Source organism: Phoca vitulina, unplaced genomic scaffold, assembly GCF_004348235.1.
Source record: "Phoca vitulina isolate PV1807 unplaced genomic scaffold, GSC_HSeal_1.0 scaffold22, whole genome shotgun sequence".
NCBI classification, from domain to species: domain Eukaryota; kingdom Metazoa; phylum Chordata; class Mammalia; order Carnivora; family Phocidae; genus Phoca; species Phoca vitulina.
Genome location: NW_022589725.1, coordinates 16,959,980 through 16,982,464, shown reverse-complemented (window position 1 = coordinate 16,982,464; position 22,485 = coordinate 16,959,980). Strand labels below are relative to the sequence as shown.

General features: G+C 54.0%; 1 protein-coding gene across 4 annotated transcripts in view; it reads right to left on the bottom strand.

The window, feature by feature from the left end:
- The window catches only part of SMOX (spermine oxidase), a 48,084-nt gene extending 34,023 nt beyond the window's left edge, over nucleotides 1-14,061 (bottom strand). For all 4 annotated transcript variants that reach the window (XM_032419348.1, XM_032419346.1, XM_032419345.1 and 1 more), the window contains exon 1: nucleotides 13,892-14,061. The gene's annotated coding sequence lies outside the window, so the exon portion shown is untranslated. The remainder of the gene's footprint in view (nucleotides 1-13,891) is intronic.
- Nucleotides 14,062-22,485: the final 8,424 nt, after the last annotated feature.

The window sequence follows — 22,485 nt, the reverse complement described above, 5'->3', positions numbered from 1 at the left end:
CAGGACGGCGTTGAGCTCGCAGTGGTCCTGCGGAAAACTTTATTTTCTCACCTATCAAATGGTGATTGCCATCATATCTGCTCTGCTCTCTCATGGGTCCTAGGCTCCCCCTCAGATGTCTTCAGAGAGATTTATATGTTTTGCCTCCCCCGAAAGACGCGGCCCCGCCTGGCACTGCATTAGCCCCGGGGGAGGACACAGCAATGGATTAAAGAGAGAAGGTACGGGGCGCCTGGGTGGCTCAGTCGTTAAACGTCTGCCTTCTGGCTCAGGTCATGATCCCAGGCTCCTGGGATCGGGCCCCGCATCGGGCTCCCTGCTCGGTGGGGAGCCTGCTTCTCCCTCTCCCACTCCCCCTGCTTGTGTTCCCTCTCTCGCTGGGTCTCTGTCAAATAAATCTTTAAAAAATAAAAATAAAGAGAGAAGGTACGACAGGGATGTGATAACAGCCATGACAGGGACTGGGGGAGAAGATGGGACAGGCACCTAATGGGGGCAGGGAGAGGAGTCAGAGAAGATTTCCAGGAGAGTCCTGAGAAATGAGCTCTCGCGGGGGAAGGGCAAAGGCCCAGAGGCACTGTCTGCGAGATCAGCTCTCAACACCACCCTTCCCACCCCCGCCACGACTCATCCTCCAAGCTCCAGGCCAGGGAGCCACGTGGCCACACTCACCCGACCTTCCTCCGCAGCCTTCCTCCGCAGCCGAGGCAGCCACCACCTGAGCCACTCGGCAGGCGTGCAGGGCACCCCTCGGCTTCCCCAGGTGACGCAGCCACACACATAAGCTTTTCCCCACAGGGGCACCCAGGAGAAGGGGCAGGATGGCCCTGGCTCCCCAGAGGGCACCAGGCTCCTTGGGGAGCACCCCAGCCCTCCAGAGAAAGGGGCAGGATGGTCACACAGTCCCTCGGCAAACAGCACAGGCACTGCAGACTCAGCGTAGAGCAGGGTGAAGAGCAGTGAGAAGTCTGGGTGGGCACAGGACCTGGGGGGGTGGCACGTTCCAGGCCTAGGGTGTAGCCAGCGGGGAAGCCCCTGGAGGTAAGCACCAGCAAGGTAGGAGAGAAAATGAGGCCTGAGGGGAGAGGGGAGAAAATGGGGGCAGGAGGAGGCAGAGGACGGATTTTCATTCATTCCTTCAAAAATGTTTCATCCTCGGGGCGCCTGGGTGGCTCAGTCATTAAGCGTCTGCCTTCAGTTCAGCTCGGGTCATGATCCCAGGGTCCTGGGGTCGGGCCCCGCATTGGGCTGCCTGCTCGGCGGGGAGCCTGCTTCTCCCTCTCCCACTCCCCCTGTTCCCTCTCTTGCTGTGTCTCTCTCTGTCAAATAAATAAATAAATAAAAATCTTTAAAAAAAAATGTTTTATCCAAACACCCATTAGGATGGCTACTGTCAATAATAAATAACAAGGGTGGGTGAGGATGTGGAGAAATTGGAACCCTTGTGCACTGTTGATAGAAATGTAAAATGGTAGGGCTGCCTTGGAAGACAGTGTGGCAGTTCCTTTAAAAATTAAACATAGGGGCGCCTGGGTGGCCCAGTCAGCTAAGTGGCTGACTCTTGGTTTTGGTCCTGAGACGGAGCCCGGCGTCAGGCTCCAAGCTCAGTGCCCAGAGTTTGCTGGGGATTCTCTCCCTCTCCTTCTGCCCCTCCCCCTCTCAAATAAATAAATAAATAAATAAATGTAAAATTTAAATATAAAGTTACCATATGATCCAGCAATTCCACTCCTGTGTATATATGTGAAAGAATTGAAAGCAGGGTCTTAAAGACATAGTTGGACACCCACGTCCATAGAAGCATTATCCCAAAATAGCCAAAAGTTGGAAGCCAGCTAAGTGTCCATCGACAGATGGATAAACAAAACACATTAGGCATATACAATGGAATATTATTCAGCCTTAAAAAGGAAAGACATTCTGACACCTGCCTACAACATGGATGCACCTTGAGGACATTATGCAAAGTGAAATAAGCCAGTCACAAAAGGACAATTACTGTATGATTTCACTTATATGAGGGACCAAGAGTGGTCAAATCCAAAGACACAATAATTACGCAGGGTGGTGGGTGCCAGGGGCTGGGGGGCGGGATATGGGGGGCTAGTGTTTAACGGGGACAGTCTCAGTTTTGAAAGATGAAGAAAAGTTCTGGAGCATAGCAACATGCATATCCTTAATACCACTGAACTGTATACTTAAAAATGGGTAAGATGGTAAATTTAATGTTATGTATCTTTTACCACAATAGAAACAGTAAGAACAACTACAGCAACAAAGATGATTCGTGAGTGCTACTCTGTGGCAGGTACTCGGGATACGGCAACAGCCGGAAGCCTCCATCACCAACCCCCCAGAGGCTCTAACAGGTCAGGAGTGACAAGTGCCACCACACGAAATCAGGGTGAGGGGAGAGGCGGCCGCTCTGTGTGGGGAGGTCAGGGAAGTCTGGCTGATAAGGGGACACTGGCGCAGAGGAAGTGACCGGCAGGAGGGGCGCAGAGGATGAGAGTGCTGCCGTGACCTCCTGGGGACTGGCTGACTGACAGGATGTGGGGGTGAGGGCGAGGGCAGGGTCAGGATGACTTGGGTGACCAGTCATGACGCCATCAACCCTGACAAGTTCTGTGTGAACTGGCTGTCTCCTCTCCCCTTCACGACAAGCCTGTGGGGAGGGAGGATGAGAAACTGAGACCAAAGAATTTGGCAGGAGGGCCACCCCAGCCCCCCCCACCTCCCCAGGGAAGGGGGCTATCCCAGCTCCCCACAGCCCCTGATGGGGGTGAGCCGCCCACACCCGGAGATCCACCCATTCCGCGGATGGGGCCCTCAAAGCCTGGGACGGGGGGCGGCGGACGAGGAGGTGGCTTCCCCGCGGGTTCTCCCCTCTCCCTGCCAGGAGCCACAGCAGCCTCAGTTCTGGGGTGAAGGAGGACAGCCCTGTCAGCACTTTCCATCGACTCTTTCAAAACCACTGACAAGAACCGAGGCTGGGAGACAAACTCAGCCCGGGCACCGTTCCCCCCCCCCCACCCTGAGCCAGCCCCTCGTGACTGCACAAAGCCCGTCTGTGCTTGGGCTCCAAGCCCCGGGAGGAGGGAGGTCTCCTGCAAGCCCATCCTCTCTCCGGAGCCACGGGGTCCCCGCTCTGCCTCGCCGGGGACACCCTGCCCACAAAGAGGTGCCGCAGCCCCGACGGCAGAGCCGGGCTGCCCACGGCGGCCGGCGGGGTCCGGGCAGTGTGTGTGGGGACCTGAAATGCTTGGCACGACTCTGTCCCCCCTCCGGCAAAGCTCCCTCTCCTATGGCCCCCACTCACCAGAGTTTATCACAGGGCAAAGGTGGCATGCAGGATCCCAAAATGAAAAAAAAAAGGAAAACATCCTCAAAACACCCAGCCACCAGATACACTCCATAGCAAACTTGTATTTAGGGAGCCCATGCTGGGGACTTGGCATTCACTGAATTTTTTAATACGACACCCTGCTGCCCATTTTACAGATGACAAAACAGGCTCAGAAAGGTTCACAGATGGGAGGGAGGCCACCCGGATAGAGTGAGGAGCAGAGCAAGGCTTGACAGCACTGAGCTCATCTCTTTCTGCCCAATGCTCGCTGGGTTCTCAGGCTCCCACTCAGCCTCCCCAGGCAGCAGGCCTGAGGACTGCCCTCAGCTTGGCACTTCTCCTGTCTTCCCCTCCCCACAGACTGACACTGAACACATTGTGCCAGGCACTCGGGGCTGGCAGGAGGCATCCCCGGGCCTGGCGGCTCAGCCCAGCTGCACTGCCAAAACCTGGGGCTGCCACTGGGAGGCCACCTGCCTCCCAGCCAAGGAGCTGGTGGGGCGCGCTGTATGCCACCCTAGCCTCCCTACCCCATGAGGGCTGGCTTAAGGCTTGCCAGGCACGACGCTGCGCCGGGCCACAGCCCTTTGCCCTTGGTTTTGTCCTCTATAAACAGGGACAGAAACGGGGGTCTAATTGCTTTTCTAAGAGCAACTCACTCATACTTCCCTCTACACAGTCCCCTCCTCCTTTCTCACCGGCCCAAGACATTCCCCCTCCTGGTAACTTCAGAGCGGTTTAACTGTGCTCTCCTAACGAGTCCTAACACAGGATCACCCAATAAAGGGCTCTCCATAAAGTCCAACCCTGAAGCAGAAACCCCCCACCCCCGCCCCCACCAGTGCCGGAACCAGGTCTGGAAAGCCAATGGTGTTCATCTCAAAACGCACATGTGGGCCCTGAGCCCATGATTTAATCCATAAAACACCTACAGAGTTAAGACGCTGAGCTTGGACAATAAACATATTCTTCAAGTCCTTTTGTTGAGTTCAAAGACTCACCAGCTTAATAACTCACCAGCTTTTGAAATCAAGAAACATCTGTTCTTATAAATTCTGTCATCATCGTTGTGACTACTTTTGCTGAGCACATGTGAGGGACAGAGCACAGTGCTGAGCATTTCCCATGAAATATATCAGCTGATGCTCGCATCGATATCCCCATTCCACAGAAGGGGAAAACTGAGGTTCAGAGAGCTTCCACAACCCCCCCATCTGGCATAATGCGCTCCAGAATTCACTTAGTAGGATCTTAACGCTCAGGTTCTACTCTTTTGTAAAACCAAGGAATGAGTCAGTTTCATTGTCTTTTCTAGAGTTACCTTTTCAGATTTACTCAAAAGTTAATCATACCATTAATTGTGTATGATTTTTTAAATTTCTAAAATAAAAAAAGGAATAAAAGGGATCTCTGTGTTTAACATTTAAAAGCCTCATTTAAAAATCTTTCCTAAGGATGTCTGCACATTGGTGATCCTGAGTGTCTCCCGCTTGAGTCATCTTAAAATCTAGCTGACTCGAGGTCTCGTTTTTGGCCAGTCTGAAAGAAGGACCCAACAGCCCCTCCTCCCTGGGGTCTGGAGTTTGGGGGGCTGGGCTGGGCTGGCTTGGGCAGGAGGTCTGGTTGTGGGTAGGGAGGCATGGTTGCAGGTTTGGGGACAGGCTCTGTGGGGGCCGTGAGGGAAAGAAAAGGCATCAGACCAGATGTCCGAGAACCTGGCTTTGAGACCCAGTCATGCCATTTGCTGGCACTACCGGTTTCTCCATCTGTGAAATGGGGTAACAGCTCATGCCGGGTGGGGCCGTGTGGAGAGGACAGGAACTATGGGTCTGCCAGGGCCTGGCACAAAGTTGGCAGAGGGTAGCTAGGTTCTTTCTTCTGTTTTCTAATAAATTACAAATCATTTCCCAGTGCTTCTTAAATCACACCTTCCTTAACATCCTCCCCCAAGAAGCAACTAGAGGATAAAGGAATCTGGAGTGAGGGGGCAGGGGTACTCCACTCCCCCCCTCCCCCAGAGCCAAGCTGCCCTGCTGTGGCTGAACCGAAATGCTTTTCTTCATCCTCCGTCCTCTCAGCCTCTGATGTAGAGAGAGCAAGAAAGAGGAAGGAGCCGGGGCAAAGGAGGACAGGAGCCTGGCACTGGGCTGGGTGAGGACGCTCGGGAGCATCCTCTGCCAGGGGCCACCCTGAGTGCCTTCGTCACTGCGTGCGCCATGACAGCAACTTCTCCTGGGTCACTGCTGGAGCGGCCACACCCCGTCTCCTCCACCTGAGCTGCCAAACAAAGAGCCCTCACACCTCAGAGGAAATGAGGTGTGGCAAGGGGCGAAGCAGGGTAGCCTCCCTGAAGGTTCCCCCTAGCCACGGGGGAGCAGAAAGGGAGAGGCAGGGAGCAGGGCCCTGGGACTCTCCCCCTCCCCCTCCCGCACTGGCAACACCCCTTCCTGGAAGGTGACAGGGGGAGATTCTTAACCTTTTGGGAAAATGGACTCAGAGCTCTGAGAATCTGAGCAGAAGGGTCATATAAGCAACCTGCCCCCTCCCCGTGCTTTGAGCCGGGAAAGGGCACAGCTATTCTGGAGGAAGCCCAATGTGTGTATTTTAAGGGGGGGTGTCCTGCACCGCCACCCCACCGTCTCTGCCCACCCGTGCCACATTTCACACTAAAGCATCGTTCTGATCAAACCACTACCCTGCTCAAAGACCTTTGATGGCTCCCCAAGGCAGGCCCCTGCCACCTTCCCCCTGCCCTTGGCACCCCGTCTCCTAAGTGCACCCACTGGACCTTCTGACTCCCACACCCAGACTAAGCCTGTGACATCTCATTCTGTCAAAATCTCCCCCCCGCCCCCGCCGGCCACTCCTCTAAGCAGCAGGTCCGGGCTACCCTCGCCGTCCCTCTTTCTTCCCCTCTACAGAAGATTACTCCTCGGGTCTAATGATGGAGTAGACATAAGCAGTTTGCCCAAAAGCACTGTCCAGCTTGCTTTGGGGATTTCCCAGGCCCCTTGCTGTCTGGGCCCTACATGGCCTGGAGGGGTGGGAGGAGGGTGGTATCTGAGGGCCCCAGTCAGATGAGATCCCCAGACAGGACCCCACCTTAAGCCTCACCATGCTCTCTGCTGGCCTTTGTACCTCTTCATGTCCCTGACAACTGTCCCCTTCCCTGGGTCCCCCCCTCCCCGCCAGAGACACTGCCTACAGCCATGTCAATCACACAAAGAGCAGCCAACCAGTATTTGAGTGTCACAATGGCCCTACAAGGGAGGTCATATCATCCCCACAGTCCAAATGAAGAAACTGAGGCACAGAGCAGTTTAACTTCTTGCCGAGATCACAACCCCACTCTCGGGAGATGAAACGCTGGGAGACCTTGGAGAGCAAGGAGATGGTGGGGGAGGGGTCGGGGGAGGCCGTCCCAGGATCACAAAGACCCAGGCCTGGCTACCACAAGGCTCCTCCCAGGTCCCTTCCTCAACCACCTGGTGCAGCGGAACAGAGCTGTTGCCACAAGAAGCCAGGGCTGGCTCTGGGCCCAGATCCCTTTCAGACCAACCCTCCTTCTGCAGTGCCCTTTTCTTCCACTGACGGTCCAAATAGTACCCACCCCACCAAGCCTACCTCCTCCAGGAAACTACCCGTCTATCCTTCTTTCCCTACCTGGTGCTTCCAGGCCCACCCATCACCCGGGCTTGTGGTCTCTTGCAGAGGAGCATCTTTCCACAACAGCCCCTCCCACCGGGTGTTTTCCTGGTCAGTGGGACATATTATTAGGCAGTCTTCCCCAAAAAAGACTTTCATGGTCAAATCAGTTTAGGAAACACTAAAAGCTTTCTTTTTTTCTGCAGGACTTATCAGAACCTTTAATTCTCTTAAATGCATTCTGAATCTCCCACAGGCTGGTGGAATGAATTTGCCAGTTTCTACCCTTATCTGCCCTGGAACCCCTGGGGTTTCTCAGAACAGTCTGAGAAATGCTGCCCCTTCCCACCTCTTCAGAACAGCCTGGCACAGCACAGGGCAGACAGGCAGGGATCACAGGGGGATATCCTTTTAGGACATATAGGGGACATTTGGGGAACTCAGCCTGAGAGCCCCTCTTGGCACTGCCCTCAGGGTCTGTCCTTTCTACCTTCCTCTGGGTGAACTGACTGCTTCCCCTCCTGCCAGCATCTGGAAGGGATCTCATCTGACTGGGGCCCTCAGATACCACCCTCTTCCCACCCCACCAGGCCATGTAGGGCCCAGACAGTAAGGGGCCTGGGAAATCCCCAAAGCAAGCTGGACAGTGCTTTTGGGCAAACTGCTTGTGTCTACTCCATCATTAGCCTTGAATTTTAATATTAAACCAAAATTTAAACATATGAAGCTGCCATTCTGAGATGCCGGGCCCCACCCAGGAAACCCTGTAACCCGCCACCCCTCCAACCCCAACTCCCCAGGGAGGGCACGGGGTCCTTCAATTTACAGGAAACTAGGGCCTCAGAGGGGAGCAGACACTTGCCTGTCGCGGCCCAGTCAGGGGCAGAGCAGAGAGAAGCACCCAGATACGCGGGGAGGTGGCCAGGTGGGATAAGACCCCAACGGCGGCTCAGGTAACCATCAGTACCAGCTGCAAGGACTCACACAGGCCAGAGTGAGGGACGCTGCACATCCTGGGGGTGACAGCTCCACGGCTGGGGTGACTCTGGGGACTTTCAGAAGAGGATGGCATGTCTGGGGCTGAAGTCAGCTGTTTCCCCAATCTTCTTGGCCCCACCCTGGCTGGAGGAAGAGTGCTCACCCCTGATTGGCTACCCACAGGGCCGGGCTCAGCTGTCGGCAAAGATAAGGTGCCCTATACGCTCGCCGAGTGTCACCCTGCCTTGGAGCCATCACCTAAGACACCCTCTCGTGGTCTTGAGAGTTCCTCACAGTCAGGTACTGGAAAAATCAGGCCTATGTTACCGGTCTAAGACCCAAACTCCCAGAGGCCCTCCACCCAGCCCCACCTCCCAGCACAGTGGCCCCTGCATCCCACACCCTTACATACTCCCCTCCCCCAGGACCCCACACACGCAGCTCCTACGCCTCCTACCACAGAGCCCACAGGACCCAGGATGGTCCCCTCTACCTGTTCTAGGTCCCGCCTGACCTGCACCTGGCCCTGTACCTGCCTGCCTGGGCCCTGAGTCCCCAGTCTCAACCCTCCCTACACAAAAATGGCCACGGACCAGCAGGTTTCCACCATCCGGGAGCGTGTGAGAGATGCAGAGGTTCAGGCCCTGGCCTAGACCCACTGAATTAGAGCCTACATTTTAACAGGATGCCCATGTGATCCATGTGTTAGAGTTTGAGAAGCACTTTTATAGACCACTGGTCTAATCAAGTCATTGCACCCGAGGCCTATAACTTTTGATGGCTCCCCAGGGCCTAGGGAATCAAGTCTAGACTCAGCAGCTTGGCACTTAAGGCCTTCCCTGACCAGTTCTCCAAGCTTGGGTTCCCCCTCCACCTTGGGAATGCCATCTCCCCCTCTGTTGGCTAACGCTGCCCAGGATTTCAGGACCCTCTAAAGCATCACCTCCACCAGGAAGCTGGTGGAACTATACCCCCTTATATCACATCTGGCATGGCTCACTCATTTCCTGCAGAGTGGAGATCTTATCTTGTCTTCCCAGTGGCTCTGAGCACCAGACTGGGGCACAGGTGCTGACCACAGGTAACAAGGTCCAGCTGAGGGGCAAGTCCACCCTTGGCTCCAGCCTGCCAGCCTCGGGCTCTGCCACCGTCTTCACCTCAACTCAGCAGGCAGGGACTCGGTACGGACAAGTCTCCCTGCCAGAGAAGGGGCACTCCCAAGAACCATGGGCCTGGTGAGCTTCTGGCGGCAATGTGCTTACGCTGTGCCTCAGTTTCCCAAAATGAAAAGAATGCCACCAACTCTTCCTCCCTCTTTTCCGGGGGGGACTGGCAGGATCTGCCGAGATAGAAGAGCAGATCTCTTCGTCTGTGGGGCTCAGAATTTGAAGCAGAGACTCCATCCCTATATAAGCAGCAACCCTTGTTCAGCTAGCCGGCCAGGCCCCGGGGAAGCCAAGTCACCTGCCCAGCGGCATCCTCATGACCAAACAGGAAAGCCTCGAAGGACAGGGCTGCCACACCCTCCACCCGCCTCCCTCCTTCCTGGCCCAGTTCCTCGAGGCTGGCACCTCGTGGGAAATCCTCCCTCCTTCATGCTGGGTCTGCAAGAAGGCACTCAAGCATGTAACCTCTAGGAGTTCCCAGCTTCCACAACCTCTGGGGGGCAAGGAAAAAGTCTCTCCAGTCCCATTTAACAGACAGACAGACAGACAGACAAAAAGAGGTAAGGACAGGACCAGTAGTGATGTGGATTAAGCTCTATTCAGGTCTCATTTCTCTGTGCCCCCAGCTCTGCTCAAACCTCCATCCACACTCCCCAAGGCCAAGTCTGAAGCTCCACCTCACAACATTCTAAAAGTAATTCGAAGCAGGTTATCTGCAGATTCCCCTACCTGACCTCTTGAGCTCTCCAGAGGCAGATGAAGAGGGCAATGGGCAATGCTAAACCCAGAGAGTTGACATTCTAATGGCATCCCAAGCAGGGAGCTGTTTTTGCACTTGACCTCCCCAGCACCCCAAAATCACAGTCTGCATGACACCCAACTACTTGACCTGGGCCTGGAGCCCCTCCTGGAAAAAATGGGGCATGAAGCAGAGAACCTCAGCTGCCCACTCTGAGTGAGGACCCCTTCTACCTTAGAAGGTATGACTTCTTTCCTACCTCCCCAGCCCCCAAGGCCAGGCACCTCTGGGAGTCCGGAAAAAGCCCTTGTTTGTTAAGAAGGCTTCAGCTGGTGCGGATCTGAGCGGCATGGGAGAAGTGGCAGAGTGGAGTGGTTTAAGGCACAGTTCCTGGAGCCAGGTTCCCTGGGTTCAAATCCTCACTCTGTCCCTACTGAGTTATATGACTGTGCCTCGGTCTTCCCATCTGTAAAATGGGAATAAGACCTACCTTATAGAGCTGTTAAGAGGATGAAAGGGGTTAATATTTTCAAAGTCTTTAGACGACTGCATGGCACCCAGTGAGTATACCAGGGCCCTGGCCCAGCCTCTTGTGCTCTGCTTGATTTCTCCCACCCAGGATACTCCCCTTGCTCCAAGCCTTTCCTAGGCATGTCAGCACTCCCCTCACAGTGTCCCCTTGGTCCATCACCAGTCCCTCTATCCAGGACCCTCCCAGAGCTGAGGTCCCCTGACTCTCAGCTCTCAACTCTGAGAGCACCAGCCACACAATTTAATTCTCAGCTGGCTCCTTTGTGCAAAGAGGAGAGCTGTGGGTGGAGAGACAAGGGTCTATAGAAAAACCCCCAGCCCCAGCTTCTTCCTCCCCTTCAACTCCCTGCCCCCAGGGCTGGGCAGCCAGCAGGCACCCAAGGTATAGGCCTGAAATAAATCTCTGGCTGCCCAGACTGCCCCCATCTCCTCAGTTAGATAACACACACACACACACACACACACACACACACACACACACACACAGCCCTCTGCTGATCCAGCCTGGATTTCCACCAAAGAGAGCAAAGGAAATCATTGATGCCCAACCCACCACAACCCACACCAACTCCACATCCCTCAAACCTAGCTGATCCCCCTCTAGGCATACAGGTCCGCTTTTGAGCTGCCTGTACCTTCCCCACTTCCATTTCATATCCCGATTTTACAGCAATTTGCACAACTTCTTTAGTGGACAGAAAATAAAAATCCTCAGGGTCGCGTAAGGTTTAAAGGGGGGCTCTTGCAATGACTGCAATACCCACGTCTTTCTGCCTAACCCAGCCCTGACCTTCCCACCTGGCTCAAGACTTCCCAAGAGTCAGCTACATGCCAGGAACTATGCTAGATGCCCCAGACACAGCACTGGGCCATTCAGTCAAGGTCCAGCCCTTGAGAAGCTGGACAAAGTAAACAGACAACTGCAACAAACGGTTATGGACTGCGATAAATATAATGAAAAAAGGAAACCAGGTGCTATGATGAATTACAGGGGAGTAGGGAGGGGGCCTCTACCAAGACTGGGAAGGCACATTAAAGTTGAGACCTAAAAAATAAGAAGGAGTAGAACCAACCCAGTAGAAAACCCTAGAAGAACATTGCAGGCAGAGAAAATGGCACAAGCAAAGGCCCAGGGCAGGAACAAGCTTCTGGTGTTCAGAGGGCAGAAGTGATTCAGACATGGCTATCAGGAAGAATGCAAAGGGGACAGTGGTCAGGATAAGGCTGGAGGAGGTCAATGGTGGCCAGATCATGGAGGGTCTAATCAGTACGCTTTGAAATTTTATTCCAACTGCAACAGGGAGCTATCAAGGGTTTTAGAGGAATGTGATTATCTAATCACTATTTTTCTAAATCATTCTTGCTGCTCTGTTACAATAGATTAGAGGTGGGCAAATGGGAATTTGGAGAAAGCAGAGAGCAGCTACTACAGCTTTTGGGCAAGACATAAAAGGTGGCTTGGCCTGGGTCAGTAGCCTGGGGCCATAGCAGTGAGTCTGAGCATGAAAAACAGGCCTGAGATAGATCTTGCAGACAAAGCCAAACGGACGTGCTGTTGGACTAGATGTGGGGACGGAGGCAAAGGGAGGAGTTGGTGCCACCAGCTGTCTTTACAGGTGGGTGGGTTATGGGCTGTTTAGAGAGATGGGAAGGCCCGCAGAGGGTCACATCTGGGGAGTGCTGTCAGGGTTCTGTGTCATCCATATGAAGTTTTCATATCTACGAGACATCCAGGACACCCTAAACCATCAGATGGGTGGCTAGATAGAGAAGCTGGGGCTGGTGACAAAATTTGCTACTTAAGATCATGAGAAGGAAAACAATGTACATTTAAGATCAGTGTGTTTGTAAATGAATGCTTGATTTTATAAATCATAAGAATGAGAGCTGGGAGGATAGGTAAATAGCGGGAGTCAGGACAGAGGAGGGACTGAGGACAAAGCCCTGGGATCCTCCAACATTTAGAGTTGAGTGAAGGAGTTGTCCCCAAAGACGACTAAGGAAGGGCTAGCCAGGGAAGGAGGAGGAAAACCAGAAGTCAAGAGAGGATATTGATTCTAAAGGAGAGAAGATCAATAAGACCAAGGGGGTCAAGGAAGACCTGCTTGTGGGAGCGTGGAAATCACTGGAGACCTTGACTGGGGCAGTTTCAGTGAAGTGCTAGGACTGAAGCGAAGGAATGCGCTCCAGAGAAGCAGGTGCAGACAGCTCTTTGGAGAAGTTGTGCTGTGCAGAGAACTGGAGAAGTAGGTCTGTAGGTGAGGGAAAATGAAGAATGAAGGCAAAAAAGGGGGCTATGAGTAAGGGAAGGAGGGCATCAAGGTGTGTTCTTATCCTGTTGTGAATGATCCAGGAGAAAAGAAGCCACTTCTGACACTGCAGAGAGGGGAAGTAATCCAAGAGTGTGGAACAGGGAGCGAACCACCTTGGAGCCCAAGTGGCGGCCTGGGCCTGTGGCAGGAACTGAGATGCTTCCTCCCCCTCACAAGAAGGAAGGGGGGGCAGAAGCCCCAGATTCACGGCACACACTTTCAGATGCGTACCTACCCAACCCTCTATTCATGCCCACTCCAACAACCCCTGCGGCACCTGCTTGCCTGCTGCTGGCTCCAAACACCAAGTTGCCCCCCACGGACTGGCACGGGATGTGTCACCACCAGCCCGGTCTGCAAACAACCTGTGGGTACATCTGAGCGTTCGTGCCAGCCACTGCACTTACCTCACGGGGGCTCTGCCTCTTCCTAGGGCTAGCTCTGAGGGGGTCCACGCACCCCTCACCTGCCCTACCAGAGCCCCAGCCCCCAACCCCAAGGCAGTGGCCTCTTTCTCAGCCCCTCCCCCCAAAGTGAGCACTCAGTACACCCTACCCGTTTCCCAGCCTGGCTCCCCAGTTGGCCCTTCTGAGAGAGCTGCTCCCCACCCTGCCCGCCGCCCCCCCCCTCCTCGAGACCACCCGGAGAGCCGGAGGAGGGCGGGCTGCCCAGCCTCTCCCGGTGTCCCGGCCGTCGCCCCGGCGCCTTCTCTTCTCTCCCCAGCGCCCACCCCCTGGACCGCCCGAGTCGCCGCGGGGCGTCGGCGCCCGGCTTTGTCTGTGCCCACCGAGCGCGCCCGCCGGGCGCCCCGGGCGCTCCCCTGCCGCACGCAGCTCCGGGGGTCCCGCCTGCCCTGCACTCCCGTGCGCTGGCCTGGCCGGCGCAGCCCCCGCCCCGGGATCACCCCACCCGGCCGGACCACCGCTTCCCCGGACGCGAGCGAGGGGGGCGCGGCGCCCACTGCGGTCCGCGAGCCTCCCCGGCACAGCGCACCCCAGCCCTCCCGCCCGAGCGCCGCGCTGGCCGCCGCAGCCCGGGGCCGCCGGAGCCCTCGGGGCCGCTCGGGGCCCCTCACCCTCCCGTGCCGGCCGCAGCTCCTGCCGGCGCGAGCGAGAACTGGGGGCCGGGGGGCCGGGGGGCCAGGGGCCGGGGGCCGGGAGCGGGCGCGCGGTACCTTTCCCTGCTGAGCCGGGGAAGTGAGTCTGCGGCGAGCAGCGCTCCAGCCTCGGCCTCCTCCGCCTCCCCTCCTCCTCCAGCCGCCTGGCTTCCTCCTCCAGCCGCCGCCGGGACCGTAGGGGCCCGAGCCAGCCGCCGCGGCCTGTGTGGGGCCCCGCTCCGCCTCGCGTCCCCGGCCCACCCCGCCGGGTCCGCCCGGGCCCGGCCCCCAGCTCCGCCTCGGGGCGGGGACGCGCCGAGCTCCTCCCCCGCCCGGCCCGCCGGGGGCGGGGAAGCTGGGGCAGCCGGAGCCGAGGACCGCCGGGCCCCCGCCTCCAGAGCCCCAGGCCCAGCGCTCCGCACCTGGGCCCGACACCCACTCCTCTAGCTGGGCGCCAGACGTCCCTACTCAGCCCCAAAAGAAAAGCATCCAGCCCAGCCCTGCCCGCCCTGTGCTGGGCGTAACTCGGGCCAAGGCTGCCTGCGAGACAACCCGCGGAGCCAGGACGCGGGCCTCAGTTTACCCGCGGAGCTCAGAACCCTGCTTTTAGAGGGAAGGGGCGCCCCTCTCTCCTCCTGGAGCTGCCTTCACTCGCGCAGACCCTACACTGGATCTCAGTTGGGATCAGAGGGCTCGTCCCAAGGGGCCACCACCAATCTCATTTTCTCTTCAACACCGGGGCCTCCACTACCACCCGCCACCACCCCACCACCCGGCCACCGCGCCTCTGAGACCTCCGCGCCTCACTCTCCAACCCTAGACAGTAGGGGGTCGGGGCAGGGGGCTCTCAAACAGCCACAGCCCATCCCTTCGCCGCCCACTGAGCGGAAGTGGCCTTTAAGAAAACAGCCTTCGCTAGTGCCCACTGCCTCATCCTCGATTTAATAAAAAACCGGAGCAAGTAGGTGTGAGGGTCACTTTTTCTTTTCTTTTAAAAATCATAGTTATTTGGAAATTATTTGCTTATTCGCTGTTTGAGATTCTGCAAGCACTGCTCTGGTCCCTTGTACAGTTTTTCATTTGTGCTCTTTTAAGGGGTGAGGTCAATTGGTCTGGTACCATTTCATTGTTTAACTCTGTGAGCATCTCCAAGGCCTCCTGGAGCTGATTAGAGACCCAGTCCAAGGGGCGGAAGCGTTGGGTGGAAGCCGGGCCTCTCCCCTGAACTGTCTTTCAGGCTGAGAAGGGTGCCTCACCTAACCTAGACCCTACAGGGGACCCAGCAGGCCCCACTGCAGAGCATAGGTCCACATGGGTGGAGGCCAGGAGAGCAGAGGTGTCCCTACAGAAATGGGGTTCGATGCTCCCCTGCAGGAGGAACCCATGTGAGTATAGGCTTCAAGGCAGGGACATGGTGAATTTTAGGTGAAGTTTCTTCTCAGCAGAAAAGTCCTTGTCATTGCCCAGGCTAGTCCCTTCACCGAGAAAACCTTTCTGCCCCCTCTTGACCAACCCCCATGTCCTCTTGGAGTTAAAGGTTAAAGGTCACACCTTCCTCTGTGAATCCTTCCCTGTCACCGAAGAAGCAGAAGGTTTCTTAATGGGCTCTCAGAATTAGATTTCCTGGGTTTGAATTCTGCGTCCACGTGGCCTCCCTGTGCTTCAGTTTCCTCATCTGTAAAATGGGATTAATAAATAATACCTATTCCAAAGAGTCATTGTACTAAATAAGAATTTTAATATGGACTTGACGAATGATGGAAAACTACTCAGACTGGCTTGGTGTCAGCAAATAGGACATGCATACGTTCACATAAGAGAAGACGCCAATGGTCTGCCTGATCCGGGTACAAAGAGGCTTTAAAAATATCATCAAGACTTAGTCTTCCCCTCCTCGTCTCTCTTCTCTGTTCCTTGCTCTGGCAAGATGGCTGCCAGCAGCTGTAAGTCCCACCCTCACGACCCAAGTCCTCATTTCTTTCAGCTGTCCCAGCAAAAAGCCAAGGTTACACCAAGTTGGCTCTGCCTGGGTCACATATCATTGTTTGGGCCTGAATCACATGCCCAGCCCTGGAGTCGGTCCATTCCAAACCACAGGGATGCGGAGTGAAGACGGGTGATGTCAGGGCACTGTTTACAATTAGAAGGTGAATGGGCCCAGAGCTGTGTGCCAAGCACACAGAGAGTTCACAAAAAATATATATATATTTGGCCTTTGTTGAGAGCCTTCATCATATTTCAGGGGTGCCCAGTACCTTTTGAACATCCTTCTGTGTTTGGGGAACTTTGCATGTCACGAATCCTGCACCCCCTCCTCCAAAGCCAAAAATGATCTTTCCCAGTCTCCTCTGCAGCGGGGTGCCGGCTTCACCCAGGCCCTGCAACCAGATGAACCACGGGAGATTTTTCTGTGGAAGTGAGCAACGTGAGAAAACAGGCGGCAGCCAGAATCCGTTGGGGAGGATGGTAGCAAGGATGGCACCGGAGGCAACCGGCTGTAGGGACAACTGTGGCAGAGGTGCTAGAAGACTTGCCAAAGTTCGTTTCAGTTGCCTCTTGCTGCCTGACAAACCACCCTCATAACTTAGTGGCTTAAAACAACAGTTCCTTATTTCTCAATTCCTTGGGTTCACCGGGCTCAGCTAGACAGTTCTTCCGCTGCATGTGCTGTTGATTAGGGACATCAGCTGGAAGCTTGGCTGGGTCTGGAACAATCCAAATGGTTTCTCTCTCCATGGGACCTCTCCTGCAGAATGGCCTGGACTTCCTTACAACACGGCAGCCTGGCTTCTCTCTGGGGTGAAATGGAAGCAGCTTCCATTTGGAAGCAGCATCACCATGTGGTGAGGATTAAAAAGAACAAAGGATATAAAAATTGATGACCTAGGCCCAGAAGGGCCATTTCATTATTTCTACGTCATTCTGTTGGCTAAAGAAAGTCAAAGCCAGCCCCGATTCAAGGGGAGGATAAATGGACTCTACCTCTTGGTACAAAAGGTGCAGTGTTGTATTAGTTTGCTAGGACTGCTGCGACAAAGTCCCACGAAGTAGATGGCTTAATCAACAGAAATTCATCGTCTCATAGTTCTGGAGGCTGGAAGTTCGAGATCAAGGTGTCAGCAGGCTTGGTTCCTTCAACCAGCAGAATCTGTTCCATTGCTGACTCCTGGTTTCTGGTGTTTTGCTGGCAATCTGTGGTGGTCATTGGCTTACAGATCCATCACCCCAATCTCTGTCTTCATCCCTTCATCTTCACACAAGTTCCCCCTAGTTGCCTGTCCCTATTCTGTGCCCAAATCTCCCCTCCTTACAAGGACACCAGTGAATAAAGACTCATCCTAATAGCTTCATTTTTACTTGATTACCTCTGTAAAGACATGATCTCCAAATAAGTTCATGTTCTGAGGTACTGGGTATTAGAACTCCAACATACCCAATATATCTATCAGGGAGACATAATTCAACCTGTAGCAAATGAGCATACAGGAATGGAAGGATTCCTTGGTAGCCATATTACAGCAGAAGCCCCAAGGAATACCTCTCTCTTACCTTTGAGAATGGATTTCTGGGGTACATGGTTTCGATTAGGGTCTGGAATTTTAAATGCTCCTTACAAATCATTCCACCATCACCAGCAGCCTTGGGTACAACCCATTTTCCTATCCCCCCACCCCTCCCCAACCAAGGGCGTCTTTGGAGCCTGATTGGCGCAAAGTGGATTGGAGCTAAGAAGGTTCCTCATTGTTTCCTCCCAGAACAACGAGGGGAAGGAGGTCAGGTGTAGGCACCTGACCAGCTGTGAGACCTTGAGCAAGTTAGGCAAACTCCCTTTTGCAGTCCTTCAAATGAGGGTAATGTTAGGAGCCTGTCACTCAGGTTTGTGGTGAGGATTAAAAAGAACAAAGGATATAAAAACTGATGTCCAAGTCATCAGAGCCCCCCTCCAGATGTTATTAGCATCAGTCTGCCACATCCATACAGCGGATTTAGACTCTGCTTTGTGTTGAAACATTAGTAAAGCATTGACCACAGTCAGACTTCACATGTATGGCACAATTTAGAGTTTACAAAGCACTTCCACACCCACCACCACAGGGAGAGGTCAGAGTAACAAAGAAGGGCTTTAGGAAGTGTATTAATTATTAAGTAATGCTGGCTTCTATAAGGAAGAGACCCAAGAATACAGTGGTTCAAACATAATAGGAATTCATATCTTACCTACACAATAAAGAGGTATTCCCATTTCATAATGGCTTTCCTCCACATTGTGATTCAGGGATCAAGGCTCATTCCAGTATGTGCCTCCAGCGACCATCAGGGTCTTGCAGTCATCTGCACAAAGCCAGCAGCAGAAGAAAGCCTTAGCTTGAAAACTGACATTACTTCTACTCACACACCATTGGCCAAAACCATTCACATGGTCGCACCTAACTACAAGGGAGGCTGGGAATTACGCTCTAGCTGGGAATCCAGGAAGGGTAGGAAAGTGATTTTTGGTGAACGGCCAGCAATCTCTGCTATGAGGGAGCTTTCTAAAGTTCTAGAAGGGATGGGTCATGTATCCCCAAGGAAGCATCATTCCGGGATGGAGGATATAGTGGGTTGACTTACTGGCCACAATTCTTCACTTCCCTGTGTAGTATTTTGCATCCATATTCTTGTCACAACTCAGGTGGGGTGTATTTTCCCACCCACTGACGTCAGGCTTGAATGAAATAAAGTAGAAGTGGTAGTGTGTCTGTTTGGAGCCTCAGCTCGAAGAATTCCTGCATGTTTCCACTTCCTTGCAGTGCTTTCTCCAGCTCCATTAGAAACGTTCCCCTGGATAGCTACTGCCCTTCAGCCTGGGACGGCAGAATGAACACACGAGCAGCAGACCAGCGCTCAACCCAGAGCCAAGAGCCAAACTCACCCGGACCATATCTTGAAGCACCTATCTGATCCAAGCCTAGATCAGCGAATGCCCAGCCAACTTGTAGATGCATGAGATCAGCAGCGTCATCCCAGGCAACACACACATACCCATGAGAAAGGAATACTAATTGTTGTATGCCACTGAGGTCTCGTGGTTGTTACGCAGCACTGTTGCGGCCATAGCCAACTGGTAGAGAGAGACAAAGAGCAACCTTGGCTACGCAGGCTTCTCATAAGTTACAGCAATTCCATCTGACCAAAGAAAGAATTAGAAAACAAGAGACTACATGGCTCAAAACCAGACCTGCATAGCCATACAGTACGTGAATATTGCGTCTGAGGTCAAGGCCACACTGTATACTTCTGCCTGTCCTCTCCACAAATCCTGACTGCTGTCCTTAGGTTTCTCCACCAGGACAGGAGTCCCTGCTCTTCAGCCAACATATTTGGCTACCGTATGGTGGTCCCGATAGAACAAGGATGTATCAATGAAAAGACACTAACAGACCCAGGCACAGAATACAAGTTCCATCACTGTGGGTAAGCCTACAACTCTGTACACCCAGGAGTGGGAGTCAGTGCAGCGGGCTCTGATGGACAGACTAGCGCCCGTGGCCCTCAGGTCCCCCCACTGAAGGAAGCCAGCTGCCGCTGTGACCACCCCCATCAAGATGAAGTTCCCAACAGGTCTGCTCAAGCAGGTCTTCTCAGACGGCACGCCAAGCACCTGGAGACCTCGTGAAAATGCAGGTTCTGATTTATCAGGTCTGGGGTGGGGCCTGAGATTCAGCTGAGACTGATGCCCTTGGTCCTCAGGCCCGACTTTGAGTAGCAAAGTCCCAAAGCGATGGTATGAGTCTCAACCGCACACTGGAATAACCTGGGAAGCTTTTGAAAGCACTGACGCCCGGGTCCCCCCCTGAAAGGCTCTGAAGTAGGGGCCCTGGGGAGCACCTGGGCACCTAGCCCTCCCAGCGTGTAGCCACTTTCTAAAAGCACCCTTCACTGTTTTCAGGGGACATGTCCTGGCTTGCCTCCTCTCCACTTTTCTGGAGGCTCTGGTCTCTGTTTGCCCACCCTTTATCCTGCCAGGTAAGGGAATCAAATGTTTTTAACTAAAGTGATTCCCATGTTGAGAAAGACATCTCAAAGAGGCAAAAAAGGAAGGCAAAAATGGAGTCCTTTAAATTGAACAAATGTGACCTTTTGAAAATCTCACTCTCCTGCCCTTCTTTTCCTCATTCTCTGTTGCCCAGGGCAGACCACCCCCCCCCCACCACCACCACCGTGCTCCTTCCATCCACTGGAAAGTCGGCGACAGGCTGAGCGGGGCCTTAACTAATCCACAACCCAGAGTGAGTACGTGGGAAATGTTTGCTTTTTAACTAGGATAATTTAATAGCTGTTTTAGAGCAAAACAAGGGTAGAAACATGGAAGTGGGCTTAAACTTTATGTGAATTTTTGAGGTGAAATCCCAGACTTCAGAATAATGCAGAGTTTGCTACTGAGGGCCTCTAGGTGGGGGTTGAGGGTGGGGACCAAACTTTGGAGGGCTTAGAAGGGTTGCCAGATTTAGCAAATAAAAATACAGGGCACTCAGTGCAATCTGAATCTCAGACAAACAATGAATCATTTGTTCACAGAAGCGTGGGCCCCAGTCACACGCAGTGAGAGTGAGTGGAACAGTTGAGCCCCCCTCCCCCCCAAGCCCACGTCTGTCAGGTTCTTCACCATGACAGTAGGTGTACAGTTAGGCCATGAGGCAGACCCCGGTGAGCTCCAGATGACCTCAGGAATTCCGAGAATCCTCTGGAAGCATCAAAGGGCATCCGCCTAGACTCTTGGCTTCTGTGGATTTTGTTTGTTCCTTGGTTTTTTTGTTTGACAATCTTTGCATGCTTGGGCCCTATGCTCAGAGTTTAGGAGTCAGGTCCTGGGCAAGCACCTTGAAAACAGAGAGCATCAACTTCTTGGCCTTGGGTCCTCCATACCTCGATTTAAATGCCCATCACCACTGCCCCCCAGCCCGTCTCCCCACAGGTCTGGCCTGATTCCTGCCCCTTTCCCCACTCATACCACAAACCCCAGGAAACCTTGTTGATCTCCAGTCTAACCCTGACCAGTGCCACTGCACAGGATTTGGGGAAACCAAGAAAAACAAACTAAAGTGTGTGTCTCAAGTCACGTGAATTGGGAAGGAAGGGCCCAGTTGGGAGAGGGGAGCAGAGGGGATGTGGTAAATGGTGACCCATTTACGAGTCCTTTGCCTTCTCTGCTCCTAACTCCCTCGTGTAGAAATGGGTACGCTGAGCAAGCTGCCTTCGGACATTATTCTTCTGGGCACTGTCCTTCTCGCTTCTAAGACCCCCACCCCCACCCTTGAGGAACTGTGCACTGGGCACTCAGCTTCAGTCAGGAGATCTTTTCTGAGCCCTGAGTTTGTGCCAAGCGTGCTGGGCCATGGACCTCAGCAGTGGAGGAGGTGACCTTGGTCCAGCTGACTGCCCCACAGCATCCCAGACATCAGAGCAGAACAGCCCAGGACCTCCTGGCACTGGTGAGGCAGACTGATCTGGTCATGGCTGAGTGTGTACGCCTGTGTGTGTGTCAGCATCCTGGTCCCCACCCCACCCTGGGGGCCGGTGGACAGCCTCACTGACCACAACGCACTGTGTCAGCGACAAGTAAACAGGATGGATTGATTGCTGACTCCATAAACAGATAGATGCCAGTCACCATCTAAACAGGAAAGTAAACACAGAACCCGTGGGGAGAGGAGACTTCACTAATCTCTGTGATGGAGGAGAGAAGGGGGAGGAGACAGAGAGAGAGAAACCAATGGACACAGGAATGAAGGAGAAGAGTCACAGACCCGGCAACACGGGCAGCACTGAATCCACGGTTTGGGGGTTTCTGTGTTTCTACCAGCTGCTCTGTGCCCCCTAAGGTGCCCCTACTTGCCAAGCTCCCCTGCCCTTGACCAGTCTTCCCACATCTGACTTCCCGCCCTCCCTCCCATGGAGGCCTCCGCACCCTCCCGCAGGCCCTGCTCAGACTGCAGCTTGTCCTAGAAATCCTCAAGGATAAACCACCCCCAGGGCTCCCTCTCTTTTGCACAGAGAAGTTCCAAAGTGTGTCTCCAGCCAGATATATTCTAAGAGGCTCATCTTCTCTCCTTTTGGGCCACTACCGAGTCTCATATTGTAGGATGTACGATTTTTCCCATTTTCAAATAGAAACACTGAGCCCTTTGTGGGTCCACCCAAGGTCACCCCCAAATAAGGAACAAATTTAGCCTCCTGCATCTTAGCCTTTCAACTCCCACCCTCTTTCCTGGTCCACTTATTGCTGACCTTTCTTGGCCTGCCCCACCCCCTGCCGGGTCTTGCTAGCAATGTGTCTTGAAGGAAGCACTGGGGGGGAAGGGGGGTGATTGAGGTAGGGGGTGGCTAGGGCTGCCAACTTCCTGGGAGGAGCACTTACCCATGAAACAGACCATCCTCTGAGTCACTGAGACAACTGGGAGATCCTGGAGGTTGGGAGAGGCTGACTCATCCTTGTCTCTATTTCGTCAGGGAAGGAAAAGGCCTCACACACAGAGGAATGGCCGGTTCATCGTCATCTCCCCCACAGAATTGAAAACTGCAATGAAGCCGTGTGGAAAGATGGAGCAGGCCCCAAGAAGGTCCTAGAAGACGTGACATGGGGAGAGAGAGTCTGGGGTCCTTTCAAACCACCGTGGACAGGAAACTCAATA